The sequence below is a fragment of the Vulpes lagopus genome, chromosome 23 (genome assembly GCF_018345385.1).
Source record: "Vulpes lagopus strain Blue_001 chromosome 23, ASM1834538v1, whole genome shotgun sequence".
Classification (NCBI taxonomy): Eukaryota; Metazoa; Chordata; class Mammalia; order Carnivora; family Canidae; genus Vulpes; species Vulpes lagopus.
The window spans coordinates 11815142-11833382 of record NC_054846.1 but is presented as its reverse complement, the minus strand read 5'-3'; the positions used below and the strand labels follow the sequence as shown (position 1 = coordinate 11833382).

The window sequence follows — 18241 nt, the reverse complement described above, 5'->3', positions numbered from 1 at the left end:
CTCCTTTTTCTAGGCCATTACAGGCACCCAGAGAAGTACATACAAAGGCACAGAGTCATGAGAACCCACATCACAGTGGGATCACTGCCAGTCCCTAAGAACAATTACCCTGTGTTTATATTGTTGCTTTGAGAGGAAGGGACCTATACTGTTCCACCATTCCTCTGAGGAAGACAACTCGGCTCAGGTGAAGTTAGAGACAAGAGGCAAGGTCATGGAGGACTTGACACTATAAAAGTCTCAAGTGGAAAGAAAGCACTTCCTAAACTTCCCGAGTACCTCAGGTGAGGCTTATGAGCATGTGGTTTGGTCAAACACATGATGAAGAGGGGTGGGATTAGGTTGTTAGGAAAAGAATCGTAAGGTTTACGGACGGAGATTTATTTCAGGGGACATGGAGACGTGGGAACTACAGGAATCAAAGGGTGAATGGTCACATCTCCCCCATCAGCTCACAACTACTTCCACCTTCCAACAACAACCCTGGTGCCATCCTCCTCTTGATTCTAGATTCTGTCCCAGATTCTTCATTCCACTGACCTTCTAACTGCTACTACTATTGCTGCTCACTTACTGTTTTAACCTTCAGTGTATCATCACTTCTACTGCCTCATGGTTTTCCTTACACTTTGATTTTGTGTTACTTCTACTTCTCCACTCTGCTCGGCCTCTGTCTCTCATTTGAAAATTCCAAAGCGGGGGCGGGGGTGGGGGGGCGGCGGGGAGAAAGAAAATTCCAAAGGAACTAAGCTGACCAATTAGGCTGACCAGTCATCACACAATATTGGTGGTCATGACCAAAGTTCTCTGGCCAGGCTACCTCACGGTCATTGGTTCTTCTCATATCCTTTAGGTCTGTTCTCAGGTGACATCCTTGGGCCAATCAGTTGTTGCCAAGTTGCACAATGACATGCTCCAAGATATGGTGATCTATTCTAAAGGGGAGACTTGTAACTGATTTTCTTTAGAAGATAGTTATCACTTTTAATTTAAAAAGACTAACATCTCATTATCATCATAGCTCATTCTGCAAGAATGTAGAGAATGGATTAGATGAGGTATAACTCAAAGGACATAAATTCTATCACCAGACTATAAGAGAAATGATGAAGACTAGAAGTAATTCAGTGGCAATGAGGATGGAGAAAGGAGAATGGATTGATTTGAGAGGTGAGAAGGAGGGGGTTTCATACAGGTTCCATGAAGAAAACAGAAACCATTCTAAGTCTTGCCGGGCAGGATGTGTGTGTGCATGTGTGTAATACCCCTAGTTTTCCCTTTCCTTTCACCCTCTAATCTCCCACGAGGGCCTCACGTTGGCCAAATAAGCCAGAAACCAGCTGGCAGAGAGCCTGCCAGGAAAGGCAATAAATGCGTCGGCACCAGGATACATATAACTGGTTGTATATGACATACTGGCTAATTTAGGGGAGTCAACTCCTGGGAGAAGTAGGACAAGCCTAGTTTGGGACATGTAAATTGGAGAAGCCTCGGGTCTCATAGATGGAAATACAGGGTAGACAACTGGAAACTGGAGTCTCATGCTCAAGACAGAGCTCGGGTATGGGGACATATTTAGAAGTCATGACAGTTGATGCCAGAGATATGTATTAGACCATCCTAGGGAAGTCTGTGCAGAGTCTTACAAGGTGGAAGGATGTAAGATTAAAGTCACACACACAAACAAGATGGAAGAAGAAAGATCAAGAACAGTTCTAGAAGAAGACTGAGGAATAATGGCACAAAGGTTAGAGCCGACCAAGGAGAGACTGTGTGGGGCCAGGAGGAGCGAGGTTTAGAAGCTAACAATCTGAATAGCTTCAAGATATAGAAGAGAGATAGGGACTGAAGGGTGTTCACAGTGGATGTGACAAATAAGGAGACTGAGTGGCCTTGATGAATAAGCATCCCACTAATGTTAGGTAGGGGGGTATTAGGGAGGTTAGGGGAGAAGGCAGATTATGGGTTGAGACAGAAATGGAAAATGAGCGTGGGCTTCCTTTTGTAGTAGTTTGGTGGGAAAAGGAAATAAATAAAGCCCAAAGACTCAGGAAAAAGTATAGTATCTGACATCTCTGTTTTCCCTTCGGCATTCTTTGGAAGGGAACATACTGGGAACTGCTTTATGCCTCGCCTCACTTAAGAAGCATAAATCAAGTTAATCTTCATAACTATTTTCAGAAGGACACTCTTTGTGATAGTATCAGAATTGCAGTTTTCTTTCAGAGCAGTGATTTCTTTTAGAAGGTTAAGTCAAATTAATGAACATTCTCATTTCTATTGTCTTCTTTGAAAAGAACACATTCATTCAGATGGAAATCCTGATGAGGTTAGGGGAAGTGGAGAGGTGGAGAAACCATACTGCATGGACTCTAGAGTCCTGTGCTCTCCTCCAAACAACATATTGGGGGCAGTCCATCACCATTTCTTCTCTTTCACAGAATGATGGAGAGATCAAGACGTAGTGCAAGACTCAGATTCAAATGCTATTGGAATTTTGGGGGCATCATTACCTCATAAGTACTTCAGATTCTCTACAATTAAAATAGTCATAAAAATTATAATGGAAGATCAAACTAATCCATTAAATTAACGCTAACATGTTCAACCAATATTACATAAAATAATGGTTTCTTATCCTTCAGTCTATATTGACCTCAACACATGCAGAATTTTGAAATAATTTGATCTGCTACTTGTCTGAATCACTTATTCTTTGCAGAAGACTGTGTTACTATTCCTGAGTAAATCTTCTTGTTTATACGGAATCAAACAATGAGCTGAAACTCCAAAATCTATCAGATGAACAATCCTTGTCTGCTAAGCCTGGCTCAATCTGTGGCTGCGCCCGGAGGATCTGCTCAAGCAGAAGAACCAGAGCTTTAAGCTCCATGTTGGTCCAGACACCTGTTCTGACCAGGTGCCTCACTGCTGGGTGGAAACCAAAAATGTAGCAATTGCTACATGCTTGAGCAACATCAAGATTCATTTCCTCTTCGAGACTCCTCAATTCAGCTCCACACTCCACCAATGCACGCACATCTCTCTCCACTTCACCTCTGGTAAATCACAGACGAGTGACTGTCAGGGAATTTATTAACAGTGGCAAATTCTCTTTGTTTCATCCTTCATCTGATTCTTCCTGGATAAGGCCTTCAACTGACAATAACATTTGCCACAATTATCTTAAAAGCTCTAAAGGAACTGAAGCTGTGAGACGGGAGAAAATCTGAAAATCGGGAGGATGAAGAGAATGGCTATAGAGCACCAGAACAGTCTGGGACTAGTTCCTCAGGAGGTGAGGAGCCACCCCATCCCCGCTTCTCTTTGTGGGCGCTGTGGGAACTACCCCTCCTTCTGTAGCTCAGATTTCTCTACTTTGCTGACACTCATTCCCAGGACCACTCTGAAACCAAGTGCTATGGATATCTTCTCTCAGAAGAGATTTTGAGAAAATGTGCTTTTTGCATTTATTCTATACACACCTCAGCAATAGGTGGAGAAACCAATAAGAAGACTTTCTTTTAGAGCAGTGATTCTCTGAATATGGTCCTTTACTTGGTTTTCATGCCAGGCCTCAAACTGCTCCCCACCCTCCCTCCGCCCCACCCCAGGTAGATCCATCCATTGGTCTGTGCTAGAAAGTGGGAATGGATGGGATTGATGAGCTGCAGTCTTTGTCTTCTTATGAGGCAGATATAAAAGCTTAAGTCATTGTGGGAGAGGGCTGCGTGGCTTGAATGGACACGAACTAGAAGGGCTGTAATCTTGGCTTCACGTGAGCATTTGGAAGTTTACCCTCTTGCAATGTCATTAAGTATAATTAAGTATAATTTGTAAATTTGCTGTTTTCCTTTTTATCTTTTATTATTATTATTATTATTTATTTTTACTTAAGGATATATGAGTCCATTTTCATTCTTGGAACTTCATCTTTATTTTTTTTATATGAAAGGCAACAAGGGTGCCTGAGTGGCTCAGTTGGTTAAGTGTCTGCCTTCAGCTCAGGTCATGATCTCAGGGTCCTGGGATCGAGCCCCACATCAGGCTCCCTGCTCAGTGGGGAGTCTTCTTCTCCCTCCCTATCTGCTCCTCCTCCCAGCTTATGTTCACTCATGCTCTCTCTCTCTCTCTCAAATAAATAGTTTTTTGTTTTCGTTTTTTTTTAAGGCAACAAGGTGTTCATCTTTCCATCACGTCTAGGCACTACAGCTCTCCGTGGCTTCACCTGCTCATCTGGACTTTTCAATGCCAGGTGAACTGATGCAACACGCACAAGGGACACTCAGCAAGAGACCAGAACATGCAAGTTTTAAGATTGATCTAAATAGTATGTTGAAACTATGGAATGTCACCACATCTGTGCCAAGCTGATTAATAGTCAGACTGCCTCCAAGAGGCAATTGACTAATGTTGAACATCATTCACAACATGTGGTTCTAAGTCACCACGTTAGGATGTGCTCCTCAGTACACATTTTTCCTGATATGAGGGAGACATGGTAGGGTCAGGGAGGTCTCTCCTGAGTACCTGGAATCTGTGGGGCTGAGTTACCAACCACTCCACATTTGTACTTATGGGCTTAGAATACCAACTACTTTTTGGCAGGACAAAGGAGCCAACTCATTCCCATGGCAGAGAATTCAGATTCTGCTGCATTCCTCTCATCCTGCTCACTTGTATTGAGTATCCATTATATAGTAGTCCTCAACTTGGTAACAGGGCTACAGAGGTGAGAGAGAAAAGTCGTCACTCTCAATGAGCAGGTATATTGTGACCACAATTTTAGAAGTATCCAAGTTGAAAGTAGCTTTGGAAATATCATTTTCTCATTTATTATTTTATAAAGTGCTGTCACGCACATTTGCTTAGTTAATAACTATTACCCCATAAAGAAGACACTGGGCCTATAAACATTAAATGACTTGGTTTTTAACCACAATGGTTGTTATTCTCATTTTATAGTCCAGGAACTTGAGGCTAAGCAGGTTCAATGTTCATGATCCTGCAGTCACCAATGTGGTATCAGGACTCAAGCCTTGGTATTTTTACTCTAAATTCTGTATCATATCAAGTGGCCCAAACTGTGGGCAATCAAGTAAATGAAGTTATCAATTTCTTTCCAAGATCATATTGTTGCAGCCAGCCAATGTCCTGTCATGAGGAGGCACACTTACTTGCCCAGTCTTTACCTGTGCTTTTTGGCTGTACACCTTAAAGTTCAAAATAATGTAACAGGTCTTAAGATCTTAAATCCTTACAAGAAAGTGATATGGAATGGTAAGGTGGTCCCTGTCCCTGGGATCGGAAAGTTTAGCTAATACAGCTAATGTCTGGTTCCAGTTCTGTTAAGGAACACAAACTGTACCCAGTTGCACCAGATACTGTGCATGTTCAGCAGCTCTCTGATGTGTACAGTACAGAGTTTATAAGCTAACACCATGGCGAGCACCCTAAATTCCACAGTGAGCTGTTTACAAGGCAACTTCCTTTTGTGAAGCAATGCCAAGACAGATAAAACAAAAGCCTGTAATAATAACAACAGGTGTGTCCCTCTACCATCCATTTGTTGGTAAACACACAGATACACAGTTCCCTAAACTGCACATCTTGTTATTTGGGATTTAGTATTCCAGTGATGAGATTCACATTCGAAATAATAGCCTGGGAACTCAACTGGTGAATATCCAAAAGCTAAGAAACAGGGGTGGCAAAGGAACCATCCTGCCTCTCTACCAGGGAGGAATAGTGAAAATCCTTCTTAGAAGGTTTATGGTGAGGGGTAGAGTCACAAGTAATACCAGGCCCTGGGTTACAGATTGGAGGACATTACATACATGTGTGATATATGTAATACTGTTGGTTCAGCAGTAATCTGTCTTGGCCATTTTCTGAGGCAATCTGGATTGATTATTGGCCTTAGTTCTAAACATTTTTCCTCCAGTCTCTCTTCTTATGAACCAGGCCCTAGAATCCCTGCTGACAGCCCACTGAGTGCACAAGTCAGAGGTGACAGGTCTGAAGGGTGAGGCCCTAGAGGAAATTAGCCTAGGAGATGGACATGTAACAGAAGGCAAAGTGGGAGACAGGTTCAGGATGGCAGCTGTCGGAAGGCCACAGGATTGGCCTGGTTCATAAGTATAGGCCTCCCAACCTCATGTGGTCCCACTGGACACCTATTAAGTTCCAGACCAAAGGTTTGCAGCAGAGTGAGGAAACAAACAGAAAGCCTACATTGGAGGTGACCTAGGGATGCAGCCCCCTTTATTCATGACTCTAAAATGGGTCTAGGCCCATTCAAGAGGCTAAGATGACCCAAACGCCACAGGTTGCAGGTTTGTAATCAATGCATTTGCTTCGTCGACAGCTGGCTTGTCAGGCTTCTGAATTAAACCATAGGCTCTTTTCAAGTGTTTCTGAGTGTCTGGCATGGTGCCCAATAAATTCTAAAAAATGAATATGATTTCACTGTCTCTCACAGTTTTTTGGTTTTGGTTTTTGTTTGTTTTGTTTGTTTCTTACAGACAGTCAGCCAAAGGAAGAACATTCTCTCATTTTTAGGTCCTCAGCACTCTTACATTCAAACATCTAACCAGTCATCCTCTGATTATTTTGATTCTTTTTCTTTTTACTTTCTTCCTTTCAACAAGTATACACTGACTACTTGAGGGAGAGGTACTTTATGTGCTATGGCTGTGGGTGATGAGGCCCTGGGTCTTCCTTACCAGCAGAAGGCCAAGGGTGGCTCTGTATTGCTGCTTATAATCTTGTGCCTGACAGTGTTCATGGGATATTATTCAGGCTGTGATTTATGGGCATAAGCCTGGCACTGATCACCACGTGTTGTAAATCTCTCGTTTAATCCTTTGCTTATCTCTGTAGAACATCTCATGTCATAGTTTAACATCTTCGTTCTTAGGACTTGGTTTAAGGTTGGTTTAAGGCACAAATGGTCTTTCTTTCTCCATCTTGCTAAATTTCTTCTGTTGCCCAGACAACTAACTTATAAAAGAAAAAAAGAGTTTTGACAGTGCACCAAGTGGAAGTGTTTTTTTGGCTAGATCTGAGAGCACCACTGCTCCCCCAAGTGTGGGCCTGCTGCCCACCTTGCTGCTGCGGCAGGCACACCTGTCAGTGCCGTGCATGGGCTTGCAGGTTGGCTACATGACGGGTTCCCTTAACCACCTTTGATATTTGCGAAACAACCTGTTCTGTCTTGCAACTTTTCCTGTTTGTCCACCATCCCATCTCTGGGAGATTGTCAAAATAATTGTATTTCTAGATTTAATAGGAATAGTGTTTATGCATACTAGAAATGCTGGTTTTGTTTAACCCTTTAATTTTAATTAATTCTTAAATTAATTTAATTTTTAATGTTTCATAAACATTATCACATTTATTTGTGATTCCTCACCGTACCTTCACTCCCAGACCCCTCCCACTCCCCGCCACTGATTCTGTTCAGTCTTTGCCAGGGATCCTCTGTGATAAAAATGGAAAGATCTGGCTTTGATTCTTGCTCCCGACCAGCTGAGAGTCTTTGGCAAACTATCTCATTCTTAATTTTCTGCAGTATAAATGGGGGACGATATTCCTTCTCAAGATTATTGTGAAGGTTAAAGAATGTCGAGCCTTTCACGGGGCTGGGAACATAGATGTGCTTACTAAGTGGTAACCAGGAGGCTGTGGTGGGTATTGCCTCTTCCATGCACTAAGCCGTATTTCTGGGCTTAGGCTCCCTTGCTGGGACCTATACACCGATTCTTTCTCTTAATGTTTACCAAAGGGATTCTCTGCACTCAGCCTCTGCTCTGCAACTTTAGCTCTCAGAAGCAAAGCAGCTGTTTGGCTCTCCTGCTGCGGAGCTTTTGTGGGGCAGGGTCCGGCCAGCGTGAGGTTTCTATGCTGGCAGAGTGGTCAGGCTCCAAGGTCCCCAGATGGTTGTTTAGGAGGTCTGGCCATTCCAATGATGTGACCCAGCTGCTGACCTCTTGGAAATACCAGCAGTGGCCAGGGTGGCCTGGCTTACAGCAACTGGATGTGCTGGCTCCCTTAAAGCAAAGACTTCATGAAGAGAAAGGGCTACTGCCAGTGAAAAGTTTTTTTATGTGAATCTGGGTAATAGGAAAAGTTTAGAAGCAGCCAGGAGAAGGAGGGAGGGAGGGAAAATGAAATGGTGCCCTTAACACAGAGGCCATGAATGTGAACCACAGCTTGTGGCATAAGTGGGCACGTCTTATTCTAAACTCAGAACCTAGGAAAGCTGACATAACTGTTCAGTTGTCACTAGCAATCATATTGATCACTGGGGTTTTATAGCGTTCAAGATTCCACCCGAGAGAAAGACTCAATTACGATTAGTCTCTGGGGTGGCGTGTGTGTGTATGTGTGTGTGTGTGTGTGTTCCGGGTTTATTATTTATTCTGGATACTTGGAAATAATAATCCATCTATAATGACATGACAATACTTAGCGAGCTAAATTTTTTATTAGCACTCACACTCCATTTCTATTATTCTTAATCGATGTCAGTTTTCTTCTCAAGGTACACATTTCATCAGTTCTGAGTGCCTCTGATAAATGGACTTTTTTAATTTTTTTACCTTAATACCATCCAAAAAGTAAATAAATAAACCTTAATGTCATCCAGTCCTATTTTCCCCCTTATTCTGATTGCCTACAGTACTATTCTCTAATGTGTACTCCTTGGGCCACTTGCATCAGAATCACCCAGGAAATGTGTTAAAATTGCAGGTGCCTGGATAACATTCCACAGACGCTGGAGCTGGGATTAGTAGCTGGCTATCACCACAGCACTGTTCCTCTTCTCTTTAGTAACATGATCCTGATTTAGTTGGGACTAGCAAAACACCTATTAAAATACTGAATTTCCGGACTGCCTTTCCCATGCGACAATGTTCTGACTCATCTAACGAAGACAGGCGTGTTCTGTAGGAATTTGAGGAAGGGAAGGAGTGCTACTTTTAATTAAAATGAGACTCTCTTTTTGCCATGAATATCATAAGCAGTGTTTTCCACGTCATGGATACTCTTCCATAAAAGAATTTTTAGTGACTGTCAAATACTCTACCTTATGGATCTTTCATAATTTATTTGATTAATCCCTGAATTTCAGACATTTTGCTAGCTGTGCAACCTCCTTTTTCCTCATCTGTACAATGAGATCAATAATAATGCCAACTCTAAGGTCTGTCAGGAGAATTAAAGGAATTAACCGAGGCAAAGGCTTTAGAACCATGCTGATAATCCTCTTTTAGACCATGACCACCATCAAAACAAAAATCTTGTCTGCCTTTTTCAGTTTTGTATTTCTAAGGTTTGATATCAATTTGGCAGCTAGGAGTTGTTCAATAAATGCAAATAGTAGCATTAGTCTTAGTAGTACTGGAGGTAGAATTAAATTCACAATAAATATTTGTTGAATAAACCTTGGGTTAAACAGAAGCAAACAGTTATCTTTTTTTTTCTTTGAAGATTTTATTTACTTATTCATGAGAGATACAGAGAGAGAGAGGCAGAGACATAGGCAGAGAGAGAAGCAGGCTCCATGAAGGGAGCCTGATGTGGGACTCAATCCTGGGGCTCCGGGATCACGCCCTGAGCCAAAGGCAGACGCTCAACAGCTGAGCCACCCAGGCGTCCCCCATAAACAGTTATCTTTACCAGAAGACATCTCAGAACTTCTAATAAGCTACTATATAGTGATAATTTTTAGAAAGGGATGTGGGATGTAGTATGTAGTGTTTCTCAAATTAATTTGATCACACAATTATTTTTTCATAGAGCATTTTCTAGTTCAAGTATTGTACTAAACACAGTTTGTGAATTCAAAGAGACTGTTTTTGAAATATGGGTGTCTCCACTCAATAAACAAGAAGGCATACAGGGAGTAGCCTGGAGAGAGAAAAGGGACAGGCCTGGGGTGGATGTTTTACTAAACACTTTACATTTACCATCTATGGTAGTCATTGATTCTGCTGCTCAGCAAAAATTCAGGTGTTTGCATTCTGGGTATGTAGAAGTATACCTCTTAGGCTCCTTTGTTGGTGCTACCATGTGACCAGTTGCAGCTAATGCAATGTGATCGGAAGGATATGTGTCAATTTGAAATCTGGCATGCGATTGCCCGTGTGAGATTGTCCTTTTCCTCTGCCATGGCAGCCTGCAATGTAATAGCTAGCTGGTCTCCATCAGGCTGGGTTCCTGAGTAAAGGGCTGCAGGATGACTACATGGCAGGAGAAGCACAGCTAGTGTAGCTCAAGAAAAAAAAATACCTCTTATTATAAGTTGAGATTTGTGGGATTATTTATTATTGCAGCATAACCTAGTTTATCCTGACTGATATAATATCTTATTTAATCTAGACTACCAATAACCAAGGCAACCAATATTGCTGTTTGCGCAATTGATATGAAAATGGAGACTTTGGGAGGCTAAATAACTTGTGTCCAAACTGACACTGCCAGTGCTTGAACTATCTCATTCCAAGGTCCATCGTATCTCCACTTCATTACTGTGGCAAAAAAAAAAAAAAAAAAGAAAGAAAGAAATACAACTCATTAGACTTCCTAAGTGCTTAGAGAAAACTAGGTATTAGACAAATATTTGTTGAACAGTGTTGCTCATGTCCTTGAACTACTCTTTCAGTGATGCCTGGGGTTGGAGTCCTCAATTGTGACAGCTAAGTCTACTTCTGAAGGCTAAAGAGACGGCTGGCTATAAAATTTCCTTTGGGGTACAGGACTTTAAGCTTCACTGTAATTTCAAATCCCAGGATAAATAAACAGAGCAGCTTCAACTGTCTGAAACGTAATTTTGGAGTCTTATTTCTATCAGTTTCAAAATACTTTGAGCTATATAACCTCTGTAAGCCCTGATATTATGAAAATTATTTCACTCATATTTTGAAAATAAGTAGTTTTTCTGGAAGCAGGGAGATGGAGATAAGGTCTGTCTACATTTTGGTAAATCACAGAGGAATTACATTTTTCTTTCATTCAGTCACTTTAAGCATTCAAATTTGAGAAGAAATTACCCACGTCTAATTTTTAAACTTTTATTCACTCCTTTGTGTCATTTGACCAATAATTGTTAAGGGCACTATGTAAGCATTGGAGAGGGGGCAAGGAATAAAATAGACAAAAATCTCTGCTTTCTTGGATCCTGTATTTTAGGAGAAGAGACAGTTAATGGCAAGATAATATATGGAAAGGTAGATGGTGAGAAGCACTGTGGAGAAAAATTAAACAGACATAGATATAGTTTGTATGAGTGATGGGGATGAAGGATGTAACTTATACAGTATGGCCTTGGAGGGTCTTACTGAGAAAGGGGAATTTGAATAAAGCCTTAAAAAAGATGAAATGGCCTGCCACTTGGCCTTGTATAGGAAGCACATTCCAGGGGCATGGAATAGCAAGAGTACTGGGCCTGGGGCAGAAGTTTGCCTGGTATACTCCAGAACAATCAGGAAGTCAGTGTGGCTACAGTAAAGTGAAGGCAAAGATTTTTGTCTTGTTTACCATGAATCCCCGCCTTACCAATTAGCATTGTGCCTCATACGTAGTAGGCACTCCGTAAATGCACACTGAATAAACGAACCTATCAATGGGCAAAGGGAACAAATGGGAGGCCAAAGGAGATTCAGTTTTTATATGTGTGTATGTGTATACATTTTTTTTAGTAAAAAAATAATGAAAGCCAAGATGACTGGATGTTAACAGCAGTCAATTCTGAGTTGTGAGAAAGCACATTTTTTAAATGTCTATTTTTAAAATTTCTAAAATTACAATACTATACAACCAACAATTCAAAGCATGACACTTAAAATCTCACATCCTACAAATGAATTGGGCACTACAGGGCTTGGTATTTTCACTCGGTACCTCCTATTATATACTACTACCTGTGAGACAGTTGGTGTTACGTCCATTTGACAACTGTGAAAACTGAAGCTCAGAGAGGTTAAGTGAGTTGACCAAGGCCATACACAACTGGAAAAAGAAGAGCTGAAATTGGCATATAGATTTTTTGGCTCTAATTCCAGTGCTTTTTTTTTTTTTAATACCACCCTACATATAAGATGCATATAAAAAGAGGCTTTTCTATTAACATAAAGAAATAAACAAATCTGTGTAAAATTTTAATATGATTTGATGCTATTAATATCTGTTCTTAAAGCAGTCATCATGAATTTACACCTTATGGTCATTCTACACCTACTCCTCTACCTCTATACCTCAACTAAGTGATGTATATACTATTCATTCACTTCCTAGTCCTCTAACCACATACCACAGACTTCCTCTGTCCCTTAGTTATTGTAGTTACTAAAGCCCTATCTCTGGGTTACACAGGGCTACTGGACTGAACCAAAGAATCAGTTCTAATCCGGTTTGGTTAGCCTGCCCCATATACACTGGGCAGTCCTGAAGAAAATCAGAATTACACACTGTAGCTGTTTCCACAGTTTACATTTAAATACATTATTTCAACAGAACAAGATTAGGGTTTTCAGGGATTTTTTTTGTTTTTTTGTTTTTGTTTTTGCTTTATTTTGTTTTGTTTTTTAACTTGCAAGGATTTAGTAATACAGTGGTGCTAAAGTGCAAGTTGAGATGAAAAGGGAATGTATGCCTTTTATTAAGAACGACGATTGGATTAAAAAAAGAATGACGATTGGAATGGAATAAGTGAAAGTTGGCAGAACATAAAAGGTCAGTGATTTCAAGGATGCCCTGGAGATTGTACATCTAAGCAGATCAATGCAAATTAAAACAAATGATTTATTAAAAAGATCTGATGCTTTAATTTAAAACACTGACTGATTGAATTGTGGATTATAATGGTATCCTCTCCTCTTAGGGTTCCAAGGACTCTCTATTCGCTGCTTTTGAGAAAATGCAAAACACTTCCCTAGTCAAAGAGAGGGAGTCTCCCTCTGCTTCTTTGGCTAAGACAATAACTGAGTTAGATAGACAGGGCTGGAGTCACCTTGGGAGGGCACCACCCATGGAGTGTGAAGAAAGAAACCTCAATACCCAAGAAATTGCTTTACTTCACACATCCTTTCTGGCCAGGTATACTAATGTTCCTGAACCAAAGCTGACCCTGTTGTCCTCAGCCAAATACTTTTCTTCATTGAATATATTCATAGGGTTTTTGTTTTTTTTTTTAAACCACTGTAGAATTTAAAGCACAATTTAAGTTTCTGTGAGAGCCAGGTTTTAAGACTGAAAGTCAGAAGAGAGACGCTGGAGATCTAGTATTGCCACTAACTGACTGTGATTTTTGGGCAAGTCATTCTGGCTCTCCCAGCTTAAAAATTGCTGGTGTCTGTCAGCTATAGTTCCACTATAATTTGTTACCTAAGAAAGCTTCTTCAGTGAGATAAGACAGGAAAGCTTCATCCCACTCTCTCTCCAACCAAGTGTTTAAATTTTTAAGCAGAAAGTTATTTAAAAAAAAAAAAAAAAGAAAACACAAGGAAAGAAAGTTATTTTTTAGGGGTGTCTGGGTGGCTCAGTCAGGGAAGCATCCGACTCTTGATCTCAGCTCAGGTCTTGATCCCAGGGTCATGAGTTCAAGCCCTGGGTTGGGCTCCCCATTGGGCTCCACACTGGGTGTGGAGCCTACTTAAAAAAGAGAATGAGAGAGAGGAAAAGAAAGTTATTTTTTTACATACAGTAGTTATTTCATATAAGTTAAATCTCTATTTCTCAAAGGGGAAAAAGATGATTCTTATAGGATAGCATTATTTCTAATATTATTTAAAAAATCATTAAAAATTATTTAAAAAATAGTAATTGGATGACTGGATCTTGATGTTAACTACCAACTAATACCAATCAAAGGTAGCCTTTACTACTGCTTCCTTTAGTTAGTATCTATGTTAACTGAGGCCTTCGTTATAGGTTTGGTTCCTGTACAGACCATTAAATTGTGTACAAAGATCTCTATTTCTAATTTGTTGCCTTGGGAAGATAGGTTGTTAATCATGGGAGGTACACTGGCTGAATGTAAAGATGGCTTGGGATAGCCTACTGGGAAAAGCACCTATTCCACCTTATGATCATCATGGAGCTGACATTCACATTCCAGACACATCACAAGTTCAAGTTAATCTGTTAAGTAGAAATCATCAAATGAGGGTCAGTAAATTGAAATAAGTATATTTACTCTGAGATTTTTTTTTTAAAAGCCCTCATACTTCTGAAAGCATTTTGAGATATCATTTAGAATGGAGAGTTGCCAGGTTAAAGAATGGTCCTTAGCTTCCAAGTTTCTTTTAGAAAGATCATTAATTCTATAAACATGTAAACAGTTGCTATTTTTTGGTGGATCTACGCCATCACCGCCAGATATGATATGGAGGTAGGAAGCTCTAACACTATACAATGCTCTTTTTTTCTATGAAACTGTTCACCTTTCATTTCTTCTACTATGACTAAGTTGGATTTTAAACATTTATACAGACTTCTCATTGCTTTTCTTCCTTTTGGGAGTTTGTATTTTACAGAAGGTGTATGAAGATTTTATTCTAAAAAAATTGCATTTCATATGAGAAAAACCACATTTACATTGTATCTAGACTACTTTAACCAACAATATCTTTTACATCTCTTTCAATTTTTATTGATAACTTTTTTCTTTCCAGGTCCCATAGTGATGCAGACCTCCCCTTCTATTTTTTTTCCCTTACCAACAAGTATTCTACTTTAGGCTGCTTTTCAGTAAAAAAAAAAAAAAAAAATACCTCCATATCACTTATCTTCACTCTTCCCATTAATCTGTATCTCCTTTCCCCATAAACTTGCAAATAAATTTATAACAAACCCTAATTTGGAGTTTATTTCTAAAAAAAAAAATTCTAGTTGGTAAAGGTATTTAAGATTCTCTTTTCTAGGAGTCTTGAGAAATAAAGGTGATTCCTTTACTTCTATATACACAGAATATAGTATTTATAGCATTTGAAAAATACATCTATTAATAGATTTTGGATAGTAAAAAAGTTTAGGAGAAATCTGACCAAGAGGACAGACTACATAAGCACTGCAAGGATCTTTAAATAGTATTATCTTCATCTAAGCACGGTTCTATGGCCTGACTAATGCCTATTGAGAAGCCTTTGTTTGTTTGGTTTTCTTTATATGAGGGTGGGGGAGGGTGTCTGGTGGAAGAAAAAAAAGGAAGCTAGAACTGTAAAATAACTCTTCAGGGGATTTCCTGGAACTGTCTTTCGCACCTCACAAGATAACATCTCCACCTAGTGAGGTTTTAAGGATCTTACAGCAACTCCTAGAAATTTTTTAGTTGTTGGAACTTTTCAGATTAATGCGCCCTAACAACACAACTTCAGCTAGTTTAAACCTTCAACGTGTGCATTTAGAACTAATTACCGAGAACTGCCGATGGCATCAACATGAAAATATGAGTAATCTCTTTCTGGAGAAATGAAAGAGCAGTCACAGACATAGTCAATATGATAGAACTTGCCACCTTTGCAGTTCTTAAAGTAGAGAATTAACATATTAAAAAAAAAAAAAAACACCCAGCCAAGTAGTTACATTCTATGTCTAGATTTTCCAGTTGTTTTATTTATCATTATTAGTTATATAGGCATATAGCCTATATACATGAGATTGGTCCTATCCCTGGGCTGAAGGGCAGATGGTTTAGGAAGGGGTTTGTTAAGCTTCTACCCAACATGCTCTGGGCACTCTGGGCATTATGCCACTTGTTTCTGGATACATTTTGAGACAGTATAGCACAGTGGTTATGTCTGCAGGGTTCAGAGCAGAAATAAACTTACTTGCTGGATGACCTTGAACAAACTACTTAAGCTCTCTGTCTGGGTGTCTCCATCTGCAATATGCAGCTACGTGGGGCCAAAGCACCTTGGCCAATCTTACGTTGGGAGTTAAATGCACCCACACGTGAAAATACCTTGCAGTTGTTTCTGGCACATAACAAGGGCTCAGCATTTGTTGATATTATTTATCATTTATCTTCCCATTCCCCATTAAACTGGGGCTCAGAGAAGTTGTGTCACAACCACAAAATGGTACCAGGGATTGGAGTCCAGGTCGGCCAGACACCAAAGGCCTTGCTCAATCCTACCATGAGGGGAGGGGTAAAAAGTACCCAGACGCGGCTTGCTCACAAAATTTTTTGCGGTTGTTCACAGATTTTGAAGACACTTGTTAGTGCCTTGAACCCACGCAGGCAACAAACTGAATTCACCAGTCCCTGTGGAAGGCAGCCCTTCGAGGTTGTATAACCCGGTGGACCATTCTGGGCTTCAGGTTCCTCATTTGTTGGAGCAGAAGCTACGCGATGGAGGGGCTTTGCAGGAGTCTGTTAGTCAACAGAATGGGGCATTATCTTTATTTTCTTCGCCGTTTAAACTCACGCTCTATCTTCAAAGGAAGCAAAATTCAAGGCGTGTGTGCAGAGCCCAATTGGCTAAAGGGCCTGTCGCTCCAGGCGCTTTCACGCCCCCCCTCCGAGAGCCTCTTTCTGATTCAAACCTTGGTCCCGCCCACTCCCCCGCTCTGACCCCGCCCCCCCGGGGAGGAGCTGGCCGCTGATTGGCCGGGGCTCCGCTCCTCGTGGGGCTGCCTGGGCCGCTGCGCGCGGCGGCTGCCGGGAGGCCGGCCTAGGCGCGAGGACGACGCGAGCTCCTCCCCGCGGGCTCCCCTCCTCCGCGGCGGCGGCCCCCCTCCCTCGCCCTCACCCTCCCCCCCACCCCCGCTCCGACCGACTGGGCCCCGAATCGGTGGCGGCGGTTTGTGGTCGTTGGTCCCAGAGATTTAGGACCAACATTTGAAGACCCGAAGGGGTGAGGAGGGGATGGGGGCAGCGGGGTCACTGCCGGTGGCCGCCGGGCACCGCCACCGCCACCGCCGGTAAGGCCTGGAGAGCCTGTCTCCGGGCCGCAGGGCCCCGCGGGGGCGGCCTCGGCCGACAGCCGCCGCCGCAGCCCGGGCGCCGCGTGGTCGCGGCCCTGGGCTCCTCCCGCCGCCCTGCCCCGCCCCGCCCTGCCCCCGCCCGGCCCCATTTCCGCTCTGCCCGCCGCCTTCCGGCCGCTTCCCGCCCGCTGCCTCCCGGTTCCCCCAACGCCGCCCGTGGAGCGCGCGCCCGGGGCGTCCGGCCGTTGTCGCGCCGCGCGTCCCCTCCGGCGGCCGTGGGACGACGTCGGGGCGTCCGACTGCTGGGTGAGGTTTGGCGACCACGGCCTTTCCCCGGGTGCTGGCGGCGGGCGAGCCTCGAGCTGGCCTCCCGCCCGCGCCCGCCTCCCTGTTGGCTCCCCGGGCGAGTGGGGCCCGGCGCCGGGCGGGGCCGCGGGCAGCGGGCAGCGGGGCCGCGACCGGGGGCCGCGTGGGGCCGCGGCATCGCCGCGCGCTGAGGCCGCGCTCGTTGTGACCACACTCGGTGAAGCCGGAGGCCGGAGACCCAGGACTCCGTCGCGGTGGCGTCGGTGGGGAGTCTGGGGCACCGGGTTCCTCCCCCGTGGGGTTAGTGTGGTTTGAGCCGAGCCAGCGTGGACGGGCAGTGGCGGGAGGAGCCCGCAGGCTCGGCGCCTGTGCGGAGCGGGCCGCGCGGTGTCGGTGTCGGTGTCGGTGTCGGGAGCAGGACGAGCGCGCTCTGGAGGGCCCGTCCACGTGTCGGTAGACTTCTGCCCATTGGGAAGGAAGGAAGGAAGGAAGGAATAGGATGTTTTCGGGAATCGCTGCGGTGTGTAGTTGAGCGGTTGCACCAGCTTCCACCCAGAGACCTTCGGAGCTAAAGCCCCTCAGCTGTAATGACGTTTCTCCTTTCCAGGGTACACGTGGAAAAGTCTCTTTTTAAAAAAAAAAAAAAAACTTGTGCTTGTTTGCGCCCAGAGGCCATCCCAGACCTGGAAGATGGTGGTTGGCCGCGGCGCCCCGGTTTCTGTTTAAGGCACGGCCTTAACCGCGAATGGTCCCTTTATTGTTATGTTTTAAGATTTTTTTTAAAAAAAAATTATTCATTTATGAAAGACAGAGGTAGAGAGGCAGAGACACAGGCAGAGGGAGAAGCAGGCTCCATGCAGGGAGCCCGATGCGGGACTCGATCTCGGGTCTCCAGGATCACGCCCTGGGCCGAAGGCGGCGCTAACCGCTGAGCCACCTGGGACCCCCCGAATGTTCTCTTTAGAGGGCGGAGTGTTGGACTTGAACGGTTCGGCCAACGATC

The 18241-nt window shown here is 43.1% G+C and overlaps 1 protein-coding gene across 2 annotated transcripts in view; it reads left to right on the top strand.

The window, feature by feature from the left end:
• Positions 1-17108: 17108 nt before the first annotated feature.
• Positions 17109-18241, top strand: part of RBM46 (RNA binding motif protein 46) — a 50076-nt gene continuing 48943 nt past the window's right edge. For both annotated transcript variants that reach the window (XM_041737807.1, XM_041737806.1), the window contains exon 1: positions 17109-17238. The gene's annotated coding sequence lies outside the window, so the exon portion shown is untranslated. The remainder of the gene's footprint in view (positions 17239-18241) is intronic.